This window comes from Arachis hypogaea, chromosome 12 (assembly GCF_003086295.3).
Source record: "Arachis hypogaea cultivar Tifrunner chromosome 12, arahy.Tifrunner.gnm2.J5K5, whole genome shotgun sequence".
In the NCBI taxonomy this organism is placed as follows: Eukaryota; Viridiplantae; Streptophyta; class Magnoliopsida; order Fabales; family Fabaceae; genus Arachis; species Arachis hypogaea.
The window spans coordinates 31,013,446-31,028,988 of NC_092047.1; the positions used below are offsets into that span (position 1 = coordinate 31,013,446).

The following is a 15,543-nucleotide window of genomic DNA, read 5'->3' on the forward strand; positions in this document are numbered from 1 at the left end:
ATCACAAAAAATTTTTATAAAATCATAAAAATAAAAAATATTTTATGTTTCTTGTTTGAGTCTAGTGTCTAATTTTAAGTTTGGTGTCTTGCATGCATTGTTTATTTGATCTTAGTTGCATTTTTATTGTTTCTCATCATTAAAAATTCAAAAATATTTTCAAAATGATGTCTTTTCAAGTCAATAATACAGAGAATTGAAGATTCAGAACATTCAGCAGAGGAATCAAACAGAAAAAACTGGGCGTTCAAAACGCCCAGTGAAGAAGAAAAACTGGCATTTAAACGCCAGCCAGGGTACCTGGCTAGGCGTTTAACGCCCAAAAAGGTAGGATTTTGGGCGTTAAACGCCAGAATGGATGCCATTCTGGGCGTTTAACGCCAGGATGACACAAGAGGGAAGATTTTGTTTTTAATGCAAATTTTTTTCAAATCTTCATAATTTTTCAAAATCAAATCTTTTTCAAATCATATCTCTTCAAAATCAATTTCTTTCCATTTTTTATTATTTTTGAAAATCCTTGTTATAATTAATGATTTACTTCAAAATTTTCTAGTTGTTACTTGTCTATTAAGAAAGGATCAAAAGTTTTAATTCTAAAATCATATCTTCTAATTTCTTGTTAGTCAAGTAATCAACTTTAATTTTAAAAACTTTCTTTTTCTAAATTGATTTTCAATTATATCTTCTCAATCATATCTTTTCAATCACATCTTTTTCAAAATTAACTCTCAATAATATCTTTTCTAATTTCAAAATCTTTTTTTAAAATCACTTAATTGCTTTCCCAATTTTAGTTTTTGAAAATCATCAATCAAATTTTCAAACTTCTTTTTGATTATTTCAAAATCTTTTACTTTAATTTTCGAAAATTCTTCCCTTCTTCTCATATCCTTCTATTTAAAGGACTAACACTCCTCCTCAAGGTACAATTCGAACTCCCTCCTTCTTTATATGTTCGAATTCTCCTCCATCTACCTCTTCCTTCTATTCTTCTTTTCCTCTGAAACCTCAAGGAATCTCTATACTGTGACATAGAGGATTCCCTACTTTCTTGTTCTCTTCTCTTTCATATGAGCAGGAACAAAGATAAAGACATACTTGTTCAAGCTGATCCTGAACTTGAAAGGACCTTGAAGAGAAAGCTAAGAGAAGCTAAAGCACAATTCTCTCTAGAGGGCCTAACAGAGCTTTTCAAAGAAGAAGAAACCATGGCAGCCGAAAACAACAATGCCAACAATGCAAGGAAGGTGCTTGGTGACTTTACTGCACCTACTCCCGACTTCTATGGGAGAAGCATCTCAATCCCTGCCATTGGAGCAAACAACTTTGAGCTTAAGCCTCAATTAGTTTCTCTAATGCAACAGAATTGCAAATTTCATGGACTTCCAATGGAAGATCCTCATCAGTTCTTAGCTGAATTCTTGCAAATCTGTGACACCGTCAAGACCAATGGGGTTGACCCTGAAGTCTACAAACTTATGCTCTTCCCTTTTGCTGTAAGAGACAGAGCTAGGACATGGTTGGATTCACAACCTAAAGAAAGCCTGAACTCTTGGGAAAAGCTAGTCAATGCCTTCTTGGCAAAGTTCTTTCCACCTCAAAAATTGAGCAAGCTTAGAGTGGAAGTCCAAACCTTCAGATAGAAGGAAGGTGAATCCCTCTATGAAGCATGGGAAAGATACAAGCAATTGATCAGAAGGTGCCCTTCTGACATGCTTTCAGAATGGAGCATCATATGTATTTTCTATGATGGTCTGTCTGAACTATCCAAGACGTCATTGGATAGCTCTGCTGGAGGATCTCTTCATCTGAAGAAGACGCCTGCAGAAGCTCAGGAACTCATTGAAATGGTTGCAAATAACCAATTCATGTACACTTCTGAAAGAAATCCTGTGAATAATGGGATAGCTTAGAAGAAAGGAGTTCTTGAGATTGATACTCTGAATGCCATATTGGCTCAATAAAATATTGACCCAATAAGTCAATATGATTTCTCAGAGTCTGTCTGAAATGCAAGCAGCAACAGGCAGTACTAAGGAAGCTTCCTCTGAAGAAGAAGCTTATAATCCTGAGAACCCAGCAATGGAAGAGGTGAATTACATGGGAGAACCCTATGGAAACACCTATAATCCTTCATGGAGAAATCATCCAAATCTCTCATGGAAGGATCAACAGAGACCTCAACAAGGTTTCAACAACAATAATGGTGGAAGAAACAGGTTTAGCAATGGCAAGCCTTTTCCATCATCTTCTCAGCAACAGACAGAGAATTCTAAGCAAAGCCACTCTAACTTAGCAACCATTGTCTCTGATCTAATCAAAACAACTCAAAGTTTCATGACTGAAACAAGGTCCTCCATTAGAAATTTGGAGGCACAAGTGGGTCAACTGAGTAAGAAAATTACTGAACTCCCTCCTAGTACTCTCCCAAGCAATACAGAAGAGAATCCAAAGAGAGAGTGCAAGGCCATAAACACGTCTCACATGGCCGAACCTGGAGAGGAGGAAGAGGCAGTAATCTCCACTGAGGAAGACCTCAATGGACGCCCACTGGCCTCCAAGGAGTTCCCTAATGAGGAACCATGGGAATCTGAGGCTCACACTGAGACCATAGAGATTCCATTGAATTTACTTTTGCCATTCATGAGCTCTGATGAGTATTCTTCCTCTGAAGAGGATGAAGATGTTACTGAAGAGCAAGTTGCTAAGTACCTTGGAGCAATCATGAAGCTAAATGCCAGGTTGTTTGGTAATGAGACTTGGGAGGATGAACCTCTATTGCTCATCAAAGAACTGGATGACTTGACTAGGCAGAAATTACCTCTGAAGAGACAAGACCCTAGAAAATTCTCAATCCCTTGTACCATAGGCACCATGACCTTTGAGAAGGCTCTGTGTGACCTAGGGTCAAGCATAAATCTCATGCCTCTCTCTGTAATGGAGAAGCTAGGGATCATTGTGGTACAAGTTGCAAGAATCTCACTGGAGATGGCAGACAATTCAAAGAAACAGGCTTATGGACTTGTAGAGGATGTCTTGGTAAAAGTTGAAGACCACTACATCCCTGCTGATTTCATAATCCTAGAGACTGGGAAGTGTATGGATGAATCCATCATCCTTGGCAGACCCTTTCTAGCCACAGCAAAAGCTGTGATTGATGTTGACAGAGGAGAATTGATCATTCAAGTGAATGAAAACTCTCTTGTGTTTAAAGCTCAAGGATATCCCTCTGTTACCATGGAGAGGAAGCAAGAAGATCTTCTCTCAATACAGAGTCAAACAGAGCCCCCACAGTCAAACTCTAAGTTTGGTGTTGGGAGGCCACAACCAAACTTTAAGTTTGGTGTTGAACCCCCACATTCAAACTCTAAGTTTGGTGTTGGGAAGCTCCAACATTGCTCTGAACATTTGTGAGGCTCCATGAGAGCCACTGTCAAGCTATTGACATTAAAGAAGCGCTTGTTGGGAGGCAACCCAATCTTTAACTATCTATATTAAATTTCTATTTTCTTTTGTTATTTTATGTTTTCTGTAGGTTGATGATCATGTGAAGTCACAAAAACAATTGAAAAAGAAAAAAACAGAATAAAAAACAAAACACCCTAGAGGAGAAACTTACTGGCGTTTAAACGCCAGTACGGGTAGCAGAATGGGCGTTAAACACCCAGTCTGGCACCATTCTGGGCGTTTAACGCCAGGAATGGGCAAGAAGCTGGCGTTAAACGCCAGAAATGGGCAGCAACCTGGCGTTTAACACCAGGATTGGCAGCAAGGGGCGTTTTGCACGCCACATGGTGCATAGATGAAAAATCCTTGACACCTCAGGATCTGTGGACCCCACAGGATCCCCACCTACCCCACCTCTCTCTGTCTTCTTCACCCATTCACTAATCACCTCAATACCTCTTCCCCAAAAATCCCTCACCTATCAAATCCCACCATTCTCTTCACCACTCACATCCATCCTTCATGAAACCCCACCTATCTCACCATTCAAATTCAAACCTCTTTCCCACCCAAACCCACCCTTATTGGCCGAACCATACCCCCTCCCCACTCCTATATAAACCCATCTTCACTCCGTCATTTTCACACAACCTAAACACTACTTCTCCCCCTTGGCCGAAACACAAAGCCCCCTCCATCTCCTCTATTTCTTCTTCTTCTACTCTCTTCTTTCTTCTTTTGCTCGAGGACGAGCAACCTTCTAAGTTTGGTGTGGTAAAAGCTAAAACTTTTTTGTCTTTTCATAACCATTTATGGCACCTAAGGCCGGAGAAACCTCTAGAAAGAGAAAAGGGAAGGCAAAAGCTTCCACCTCTGAGTCATGGGAGATGGAGAGATTTCTCTCAAGGGTACATCAAGACCACTTCTATGAAGTTGTGGCCAAGAAGAAGGTGATCCCCGATGTCCCTTTTAAGCTCAAAAAAGGCAAATATCCGGAGATTCGACATGAGATCCAAAGAAGAGGTTGGGAAGTTCTCACCAACCCCATTCAACAAGTCAAAATCTTAATGGTTCAAGAGTTCTATGCCAATGCATGGATCACCAAGAACCATGATCAAAGTGTGAACCCGGACCCTAAGAATTGGCTTACAATAGTCCGATGGAAATACTTAGATTTTAGTCCAGAAAATGTAAGGTTGGCATTCAACTTGACCGTGATGCAAGGAGATGCACACCCATACACTAGAAGGGTCAACTTTGATCAAAGGTTGGACCAAGTCCTCATGGACATATGTGAAGAGGGCGCTCAATGAAAGAGAGATTCAAGAGGGAAGCTGGTTCAACTAAGAAGGCATGACCTCAAGCCCGTGGCTAGGGGGTGGTTGGAGTTCATCCAATGCTCAATCATTCCTACTAGCAACCGGTCTGAAGTTACTATAGACCGGGCTATCATGATTCATAGCATCATGATTAGAGAGGAAGTAGAAGTTCATGAGGTTATATCCCAAGAACTCTACAAGGTAGCGGACAAGTCCTCTACTGTAGCAATGTTAGCCTTTCCTCATCTCATTTGTCACCTCTGCAATTTAGCTGGAATTGACATAGAGGAAGACATCCTCATTGATGAGGACAAGCCCATCTCTAAGAAAAAGATGGAGCAAACAAGAGATCCCACTCATGGACAAGAGCATGAGGAAACTTCTCATCATGAAATCCCTGAGATGCCTCAAGGGATGCAATTTCCTCCACAAAACTATTAGAAGCAAATCAACACCTCCCTAGGAGAATTAAGTTCCAACATGGGACAACTAAGGGTGGAGCACCAAGAGCATTCCATCCTCCTCCATGAAATTAGAGAAGACCAAAGAACCATGAGAGAGGAGCAACAAAGGCAAGGAAGAGACGTTGAGGAGCTCAAGCTCTCCATAAGATCTTCAAGAGGAAGAACAAGCCGCCATCACTAAGGTGGACCCGTTCTTTAATTTCCTTGTTCTTTATTTTCTATTTTTCGAATTTTTATGCTTTATGTTTATTTATGTTTGTGTCTTTATTACATGATCACTAGTATCTAAGTGTCTATGCCTTAAAGCTATGAAAATGAATCCATCACCTTTCTTAAATGAAAAATGTTTTTAATTGAAAAAGGAAAAGAAGTGCATGAATTTCAAATTTTAAAACAGTTTAATTATTTTGATGTGGTGGCAATACTATTGTTTTTCTGAATGAATGCTTGAACAGTGCATATTTTTGAATTTGATTGTTTATGAATGTTAAAATTGTTGGCTCTTGAAAGAATGATGGGAAAAGGAGAAATGTTATCTGATGATCTGAAAAATCATAAAATTGATTCTTGAAGCAAGAAAAAGCAGTGAAAAGCTTGCAGGAAAAAAAAAAGAAAAGAGGGGAAAAGAAAAAGAAAGAAAAAGAAAAGCAAGCAGAAAAAGCCAATACCTCTTTAAACCAAGAGGCAAGGGTGATAAAAAGGATCCAAGGCTTTGAGCATCAGTGGATAGGAGGGCCCACAGGAATAAAATCCTGGCCTAAGCGGCTAAACCAAGCTATCCCTAACCATGTGCTTGTGGCGTGAAGGTGTCAAGTGAATACTTCAGACTGAGCGGTTAAAGTCGTGGTCCAAAAGAAAAAAGAGTGTGCTTAAGAGCTCTAGACACCTCTAATTGGGGACTCTAGCAAAGCTGAGTCACAATCTGAAAAGGTTTACCCAGTTATGTGTTTGTGGCATTTATGTATCCGGTGGTAATACTGGAAAATAAAATGCTTAGGGTCACGGCCAAGACTCATAAAGTAGCTGTGTTCAAGAATCAACATACTTAACTAGGAGAATCAATAACACTATCTAGATTCTGAGTTCCTATAGATGCCAATCATTCTGAACTTCAAAGAATAAAGTGAGATGCCAAAACTGTTCAGAAGCAAAGAGCTAAAAGCCCCGCTCATCTAATTAATACTGATCTTCATAGATGTTTTTGGAATTTATTGTATATTATCTTCTTTTTATCCTATTTGATTTTTAGTTGCTTGGGAACAAGCAACAATTTGAGTTTGGTGTTGTGATGAGCGGATAATTTATACGCTTTTTGGCATTATTTTTAGTATGTTTTTAGTATATTTTAATTAGTTTTTATTATATTTTTATTAGTTTTTATTTAAAATTCACTTTTCTGGACTTTACTATGAGTTTGTGTGTTTTTCTATAATTTTAGGTATTTTTTGGCTGAAATTGAGGGACCTGAGCAAAAATCTGATTCAGAGGCTGAAAAAGGACTGCAAATGCTGTTGGATTCTGACCTCCCTGCACTCGAAGTGGATTTTCTGGAGCTAAAGAAGCCCAATTGGTGCGCTCTCAATTGCGTTGGAAGTAGACATTCTAGGCTTTCCAGAAATATATAATAGTCCATACTTTGCCCGAGATTTGATGGCCCAAACAGGCATTCCAAGTCAGCTCAAGAATTCTGGCGTTTAACGCCGGAACTGGCATAAAAGCTGGAGTTAAACGCCCAAACTGGCACAAAAGCTGGCGTTTAACTCCAAGAAAAGTCTCTACACATGGAAGCTTCAATGCTCAGCCTAAGCACACACCAAGTGAGCCCGGAAGAAGATTTCTGCATTAATTACTTATTTCTGTAAATCCTAGGCTACTAGTTCTCTATAAATAGGACCTTTTACTATTGTATTTTCATCTTGGTTCTTCTGGTTCCCTCTCTGGGGCCGAAGCCAATGACCTCCATTATCACTTTTGTATTCTCAACGGTGGAGTTTCTACACACCATAGATTAAGGTGTGGAGCTCTGCTGTTCTTCATGAATTAATACAAAGTACTATTGTTTTTCTATTCAACTCAAGTCTATTTCTTCTCCAAGATATTCATTCGCACCCAAGAACATGATGAATGTGATGATTATGTGACACTCATCACAATTCTCACCTATGAACGCGTGATTGACAACCACTTCCATTCTACATGCAAACAAGCTTGAATGTATATCTCTTGGGTTTCTAATCTCAGATTGGAACCTTCGTGGTATAGGCTAGAATTATTGGCGGCCATTCCTGAGATCCGGAACGTCTAAACCTTGTCTGTGGTATTCTGAGTAGGATCTGGGAAGGGATGGCTGTAACGAGCTTCAAACTCGCGATTGTGGGGCGTGTGACAGACGCAAAAGGATCAATGGATCCTATTCCGACATGATCGAGAACCGACAGATGATTAGCCGTGCGGTGACAGCGCATTTGGAACGTTTTCACTGAGGGGACGGGAAGTAGCCATTGACAACGGTGATGCCCAACATAAAGCTTGCCATGGAAAGGAGTATGAATGATTGGAAGAAGGCAATAGGAAAGTAGAGGTTCAGGAGGAACAAAGCTTCTTCATACGCTTATCTGAAATTCCAACCAAAGAATTACATAAGTATCTCTATCTTTATTTTATGTTTTATTTATCTTTTAATTATCAATTCTCCATCACCATCTAAATTCGTCTGACTGAGATTTACAAGGTGACCATAGCTTGCTTCAAGCCGACAGTCTCCGTGGGATCGACCCTTACTCATGTAAGGTATTACTTGGACGACCCAGTGCACTTGCTGGTTAGTTGTGCGGAATTATGACAAAGTGTGATTCACGTTTGAGAGCTCCAAGTCTTTGGCGCCATTATTGATGATCACAATTTCGCACACCACAAACCAATTATTCACACATTCAATAACTAAAATCCATCCAATCTCTTATATCATCACACAATACACATATCAACTTACCTCCCTTACCTCTTTCCGGCCTCCGACCTAAAATTCACGGTCTCCAGCCCAAATTCATAGTTTAAAAGTATATTCCACAAACCAATATTCATTATTCAATTCATCAAATTCTCAACACACCAAACATACAAATTCACACAATCCTCAACTCAATCATCAATTCTCATTACATAACAACTATACATATTAGTGCCAACCATTTGCACACTCCAAACTTAATCCTAGGGGCATCTAGCCTAGGAATTCTCATCATACCACACGGTACTTAAATGAAACTTAAACCGTACCTCTTGTAGCCAAAATAATTGAGCTTCTTCTTGAGAGTCTCCACCAACCCTTAGCTCCAAGCCTCACCAAGGCTCCACAAGTAACACCAACCTCCCAATTGTGCATAAAAATCACCAAATACACTAACATACCCAATTTCACATATATACATTAACCTAGGATTCATGAAAATGATAAATCACAAGGGTTAGAGGGTTCCTTACCTTAACTCACAAAATTGGTTGATGGAACTCACCAATGGCTCATACTAGAGCACTCCTAAACAACCAAAATCACAAGATTTCCTCAAAACCCAAACCAAATTCGAAATATAAGAGGAAAATTGAAACTGTTCAGAGGAGAGTTAAATACTCATCACAAAACTTAGATAGACTCGAAGAGGAGGAGAAGAATGACGCGTGGTCGCAAATGGCTCGTCAATCGGAGTTTCGGAGAGAAAGTTATGGTGATTTGATGTTTGGAAGGCTAGGTTTCCTTCCTCTCTTCTCTCTAGCCGCCCCTACCCTCTTTCTTTAGGGTAAATGAGTTGAAATGCTCATAATTAATATTTATATATGTTAGGTCTTGGGCCCACTTGGGCCCGGTTCACTTATTTTTGTCTGTTGGCCCAATTTTGGGCCAAGACCTTCAAGATTAGAGCTTTAAATCGCATTTTAAATATTTCTATCTTCCCTAATTATAACTCCTAATTTCTTGGCCTTATTCACTTATAATTAATTTTCTCAGCTGCAGTACCAAACAGATCTCAGCCGGTATTGCCGGTCAAGATTCTAGTGCGCGTTTTTATGCAGAAAACTATGTTTTTCGACTCAGAAAAATTCACTGAATCCAAATATCATATTTAAATTATCAAATTCCGATTGCTAGTTTTTCTAACCATATTCTCTCTTATTTAATTTATTATTTAATTAATTACAGTTTAACCCGATTTTACATTCTACCCCCCTAACAGAAATTTTTGCCCTCGAAAATTTCATCAGCCACCATGAGTACGTGAGTGTAGTCTGCCCTCATATACAATGCATAGTAGTTCCAAGGTCTTTTTACTCTTCGCACTTCCGTTGCCGCGCTCTGATTCCTCTATCTCTGAGGGTCTCGATCATTCGTCCAATGCCGACCTATAGCCTCATTCGTTACTTTCGTCATTTCATCAACTCACATCTTATTAAATCTCAAATCATGTCATCAATAATATTACCATCATCCTTAATCATAGTCATCATCTCACATCACTATAATCAACCAAAAATTATCACCATACCTTAATCATACTCCATCCTTATCCTCTCTCTTTGTCAAGCCAATTACCACTAATCACAGTTCAACTCCAAGCATAACCTCCAGACTTACGTTCTTATTTTCAAACCCTCAAATTTTTATATAAATTTCTGTTTTAAAGTCTTGACTAATTAATCAAAACTCTCTTCGTTTTTAGAAATCAATTGAGTTTGAAATGACAAGTTAACAAAATCATAAGAATCCGATTTTCTTTAATAATCTACAAAAGCATTCGAAACACATCTCTTTTGTTAAAGTTACTCAAATCAAAAATCATTTTCAAAATCACAACCAACACTCTTTCAAACTGTTGAAAAAATTTCGACAGCACCTTCCCTAAAAACTGGAGTTTGCCACCCGTCACGGGTTCCCTCAAACCAATCTCAGTACAACATCAGCATCTCAATTTAATGGTTTTCAAATTCGTCTTTCAAAACCAATAATTATAAATCTCAATCTAATCCAAGGCCACTGTGACCAAATATCATAGTACTCATCTCTCAGACACGACGACTTGCATTACTCATCATCTAAATTCAATTACGCATCAACGATCATTTCCTCATCCATTTCAGAACCATCAAAGTTCATAGCGACAATTCATCCAAATCATCTAGAATCATTATTTGCATTAGTTCACTAACCTTTTAAGTACTCAAAGCATAAAGCATTTCTAATCATACCCTACTATTCCTTATTATTACCATGCTATGCCAACGCTTTAGCAAGCTTCCGCTGCGCCACTCTGATTTCTCATCTTGTACTAATCCTATCACTTATTTCCTCAAGTACTGAACCACAACTTAGCATGACTGACATTCACTATATTTCATGTCTGATAGCCAAAACCAAATACCAACTTAATCGTACTTTTAACACGTTTTTACCGATCTTTCACTTACCTCTTTCCAAACCGTCGGATCTAACGGTATTCCCAGTCGTCGTAGTGAACACACGACCTTGTTGTTGGCCCTTGGCAGTATTTCGGTTGACCTTCTCAGGATGGTTCCAGGACACGTGTCCAGCTCCTTTACAACTATAGCAAAGTCCCAATCCAGCTCAACACGGAGTTCCCAGATGGCAGCTTCCACATCGCCTACTGTCATTCCATTCCGAGGTTGCTTTCCATACCTCCTCCCTTGGTGATTGTTGTTGTTGTTCCTTCGGTGATTGTCTCAAAAAAAAATCTCTCGTATAGGAATTTGGTCTCGTTTTCACTCGCCCCTCAAACGATGAGCAACTAAAGGTTGAATCTGCTCTATTCTCTTCTCTTGCAGTTCACTGTCACTGGGTTTCGAATAATAACTCCATATAGCTCTCAACACTTCCGATCCCTTAGATATAATCTAACTCGCTTCTGCTGTGTCACTCTTATTCTTAACTTTCAAGAGCCTAGCTACTCCTCTAAGTTAACTAAACATCGCTCCGTCTCAGCAACTAATGGTCCTCGACTAATCGTCGACTTGGACTTTACGATTATCAACACTTGTCATGCATCATGAGCGAATATTACATATTATTGATATGCAGGGAAGTTAGAAATTCAACTACTAGTTTACAATTACCTCGGGTATGAGAATCAAATTCGGTTGCATCCTGGCCTTCTTTATAGGGACAATTCCAAGATATATGCCCTGATCTCCCACATTTGTAGCATACACCTAACCCCAATCGGCACGGCTTATTTGGGTGATGACTTCCACATCCCTGACAGCTTGAAACATCTGAAGTAGCCGCTGTCTGTTTTTCCTTACCATTCCCTTGGGACTCTTCATTCGTTGCAAAGTTATTTCGTACTTGGGGAAAGTATTGTGTGTATCCTCTCGCCTTAAACTCTTGACCCCTTGGTGCGAATACTTAGTTGTGCTCCCTATGACTTTCTTTCTCTGCGGCCACTTTTTTTCACATATTCTTCAGTAACCTCGCTCTTATTCTTCCTTAAGCGTAATGCCATAGCCTTACATACTAAGCATCCGATGAATCCCATTTATCATAACTACATGCACATGCCAACCAATATCAAACTTAGCCAAGTCTAAGCCCAATTCATACTCTACCTACCTCAACACTTAACAATTCTCCATCTACCCAATGTTATTCCAATTTACATCCTAATTATTCAAGGCCTATAACATGAGTTTTCTGATAATTAGTCATTTTTCAATTCCTACACAGGTGTTCAATTTCACAACTTTCATTCTCATTCAAATCCAACTATTCCAATGTTAATTACAAACCCCTTCTGCTCTAAATCATCAGATTCCAATCAACTCAAACCTATTTAAACAAACTATTCAAGCAATCATTTGCCTCTAAGTATTTCACTCAACAATCTAAAATTAACACACCATTCTCACATATACCACTGCCAAGATTCCTCTCTGGGTGTGCTCTTACTGGTTCGTTCTTGGGAATTCTTCTCCGGTTACTTCATTCATGCCCATGAGACACCATTTGGGTCTGGTCCACACTAGACAAGCGATATCGAGGTGATCAGACTCAATATCTCAAGTCAAGTGCTTCAAATTACCAAAGGTACACTCATGAACTTCATGCTAGACGTATCAACTAGATACCCTAACTAGCACAGGCACAGACTCAGAGTATGCATTGACACATAAGCAGTTCCATCCCTCAGGCTCACGAGGACGAACTGCTCTGACACCATATTGTAACACCCTAATATTCAAATCCTTATGCTCGAGTCATAAGTCAATGATAATAAGGTGGTGCGACTCTCAAGGTGGATTTTTAATACATAAATATAAGTATAATTGGAAGGAGTATTAATCGAGAAGCCTGAAAAGAGTAAAAATAAAATCGCGAAGTCGTATCACTGACGTATCGTCAACTAAAAGATAAGGCGTGAAGCCGAAAGCGATATACAGATAAAGGCTATAAGGGAGATTAAGAGATAGAGAACATATAGATACATATATAACATAAGTAAATAGCCACTAGTCGTGACCCGCGAAGTTTAGGCAGGCTAGGGTACAGTATGAAAGTATTTGACAACATCATCTCCTAATCTCTCCCAAAAGAAACATAGGAGCCTCTATAGGCAAATTCAAAAGAGTTCAATACATAATAAAGCTTTTCAAAATAAAGGTGGAGAGATTCTAAGCAAACCATAAAGTGGAGAATATAAAGATCTTCGCCATCTCTAGATGAACCACAGCTCACTTCTGAGCACCTGACCTGTATCTGAAAAACAAGAGATATATCCGGAATGAGAATCCCCGACCCATGGGTTCCCAGTACGTTAAAAGTTCCAAATAAATACAATGCATTGTAATAAAAACTCACTAAGCATCCTAAACTTCCTTTCACCAAACATTCACCCTATGTTCTCGCTAATCCATAAACAGGCAACTGTCATAAGGAAATGCTAAATCTAAATCATATATTTCATGCTTCTCAACTCTCTCTAACTCTCCAACGAATCAGAGTCGGAGTTATAAACAAAATCATCACCAGTTATTCTGTCTCGACAATTCTATATCGTTGTCTCATAGCCTCACCTGGAGCAAGTGAAATCACTTCACTGCGTCTACCCAGGGAGCTCAAATTATCTCATTCAATAATCATCATCATTATCCAATCACATCATCAATTCATCTCATCAAGAACAGCCCTCAGCTTCCACCGACACAAGCATGAGGGACTTATCAATTGTACAAACACAAGCAATACAGGCAAGTAATTCATAATTAAAGTACAAGTAGAACAAGTAGCATATAATCAGGTAACATAGCATATATGATATAGCAATCCAAAACAAATAGGCAAACCCAAACAATTCAAACATATGTAAATGATGAATGCCTGCCCTATGGCGGATGAGTCTCATCTGTCGGTTATAAAGCCAACCCGACAAGTCTTGGTAGCTAACCATTGGACTGTCCCTCTGTCGTGCATCCCCAACTTGAGTTGTTCTCAATCATAATCATGATCATAATCATAATCATACAACACCCACACTGGTGTTTATCCATACAACACCCACACTGGTGTTTATCGACGGGGGCGAGCTCATCCAAAACTTTCACAGTGTCTGGCTACACTTACGACATAGGGTCAGCAGAGTATCAAGTCTCAACCTGGAGTACGTGGTGGCTAGCCACTGCTTTCATTCAGGGAAACTTGTATCTCAAATAAATAGATAATCATTCCACATTCATTCATAACATTTCATAATCATTCATCATGACCATATCGTCATTTATACATCACATGATTGCACATTTTTACATCACCCATTATAACCGGGGCAAGTGGAACGAAACCACAACCCTTGCGTCCACCCGAGGAGCCTTTATACTAACCAACCTGGAGCAAGTGGGGCGCAACTACAACCCTTGCATCTACCCAAGGGGTACGTTCTCATATGCACAGGAGGAACTAAGGAGGGGATCCTAACCTCCCACCATCTCGCTGGGGGCGATTTTACAATACGAGGAGGAACAAGGAAGGGGATCCTCACCTTCCTTCATCTATCTGGGGTCGCACTTCCGAGAAAGAGAGCTTGAGATAAAGCAATCATTCAAAGCCATATTCTCATTTCCAGCCATAAATCAATATTTATCATAGACATCCGGCTCATGGCATAATCTATAACCAGCCAATAATTATTATCAAATATAGCCGATTGGCTCACGACATACACCACACTCCCATCATCACCCTCAACAACTCATACAGTCATCATTAATCATAACTCATCATTAATTCTCCCCTTACTTCGTCCAAAAGTTACCACATCTCCTAGCCTCTACCAATCGCTAGGCATACTATAAAGATTTAGGACATAAAGGGTGAGAATGGAGACTTAGAAGTCTGAAATTTGGATTTGAACACTTAAAATCAGTTTTGGGGTGAAAACAGGGTCACGTGTGCGCGTCACCCACGCGTGGAAAGCAGGAAAGTTACAGTGACGCGTACGCGTCCCCCACGCGCACGCGTGGATGGGAGAAAAGCCAAGTGATGCCTGCGCATAAGCCACGCGATCGCGTGGGTGCATTTTGTGCCCCAGGCACAAAACCAGCACAACTCCGGCACAACTCTTGGGAATTTTGGCTGGGCAACTGATTTAGCCCATCGATGCGTACGGGTGGGCCAGGCGCACGCATGGGTAGCGAATATTTGAAAATGACGCGTGCGCATCGGCCACGCATATACGCGTGAGTGTGCGTTCTGCCAAAAATTTTACTAAGTTAAAAGGTTGCAGAATTTCATTTTTAAACCTCAAACTTCCACCACACATAACTTCTTCTACAAAATTTCTTTTTCAACCATTTCTAAACCGTTGGAAAGATCTTTAAATAAAATTTCATAAAAATCTATTTTTTGAAGAATTCTGAACTCTGTAGACTGAGTTACGGTCCGCCAAAGGTGGTCAAAAATCAGTTTTTACCACAAAACTAGAAATCACCAATTTTTCTAATGTTCACAAGCCAAATTCATTTCCACTCATCCAAATGACCACAACCTAACCACATTCATATAATTACACTCAACCAAACCAAAGCTACGTCCTTTACACAATTTCATCCAAAACTATCAAATTCCACACCTTTATTCCTCAAACCTTACTATTCAATAACCAAACCAATTATTCACACATTCAATAACTAAAATCCATCTAATCTCTTATATCATCACACAACACACATATCAACTTACCTCCCTTACCTCTTTCCGGCCTCCGGCCCAAAATTCACGGCCTACGGCCCAAATTCACAATTTAAAAGCA

At 39.5% G+C, this 15,543-nt stretch overlaps 1 non-coding gene across 1 annotated transcript; it reads right to left on the reverse strand.

The window, feature by feature from the left end:
- Positions 1-1,613: 1,613 nt before the first annotated feature.
- On the reverse strand, positions 1,614-1,721 carry LOC112731082 (small nucleolar RNA R71). Its single transcript, XR_003166875.1, has one exon. It is a non-coding gene; the product is annotated as a small nucleolar RNA R71 (small nucleolar RNA).
- Positions 1,722-15,543: the final 13,822 nt, after the last annotated feature.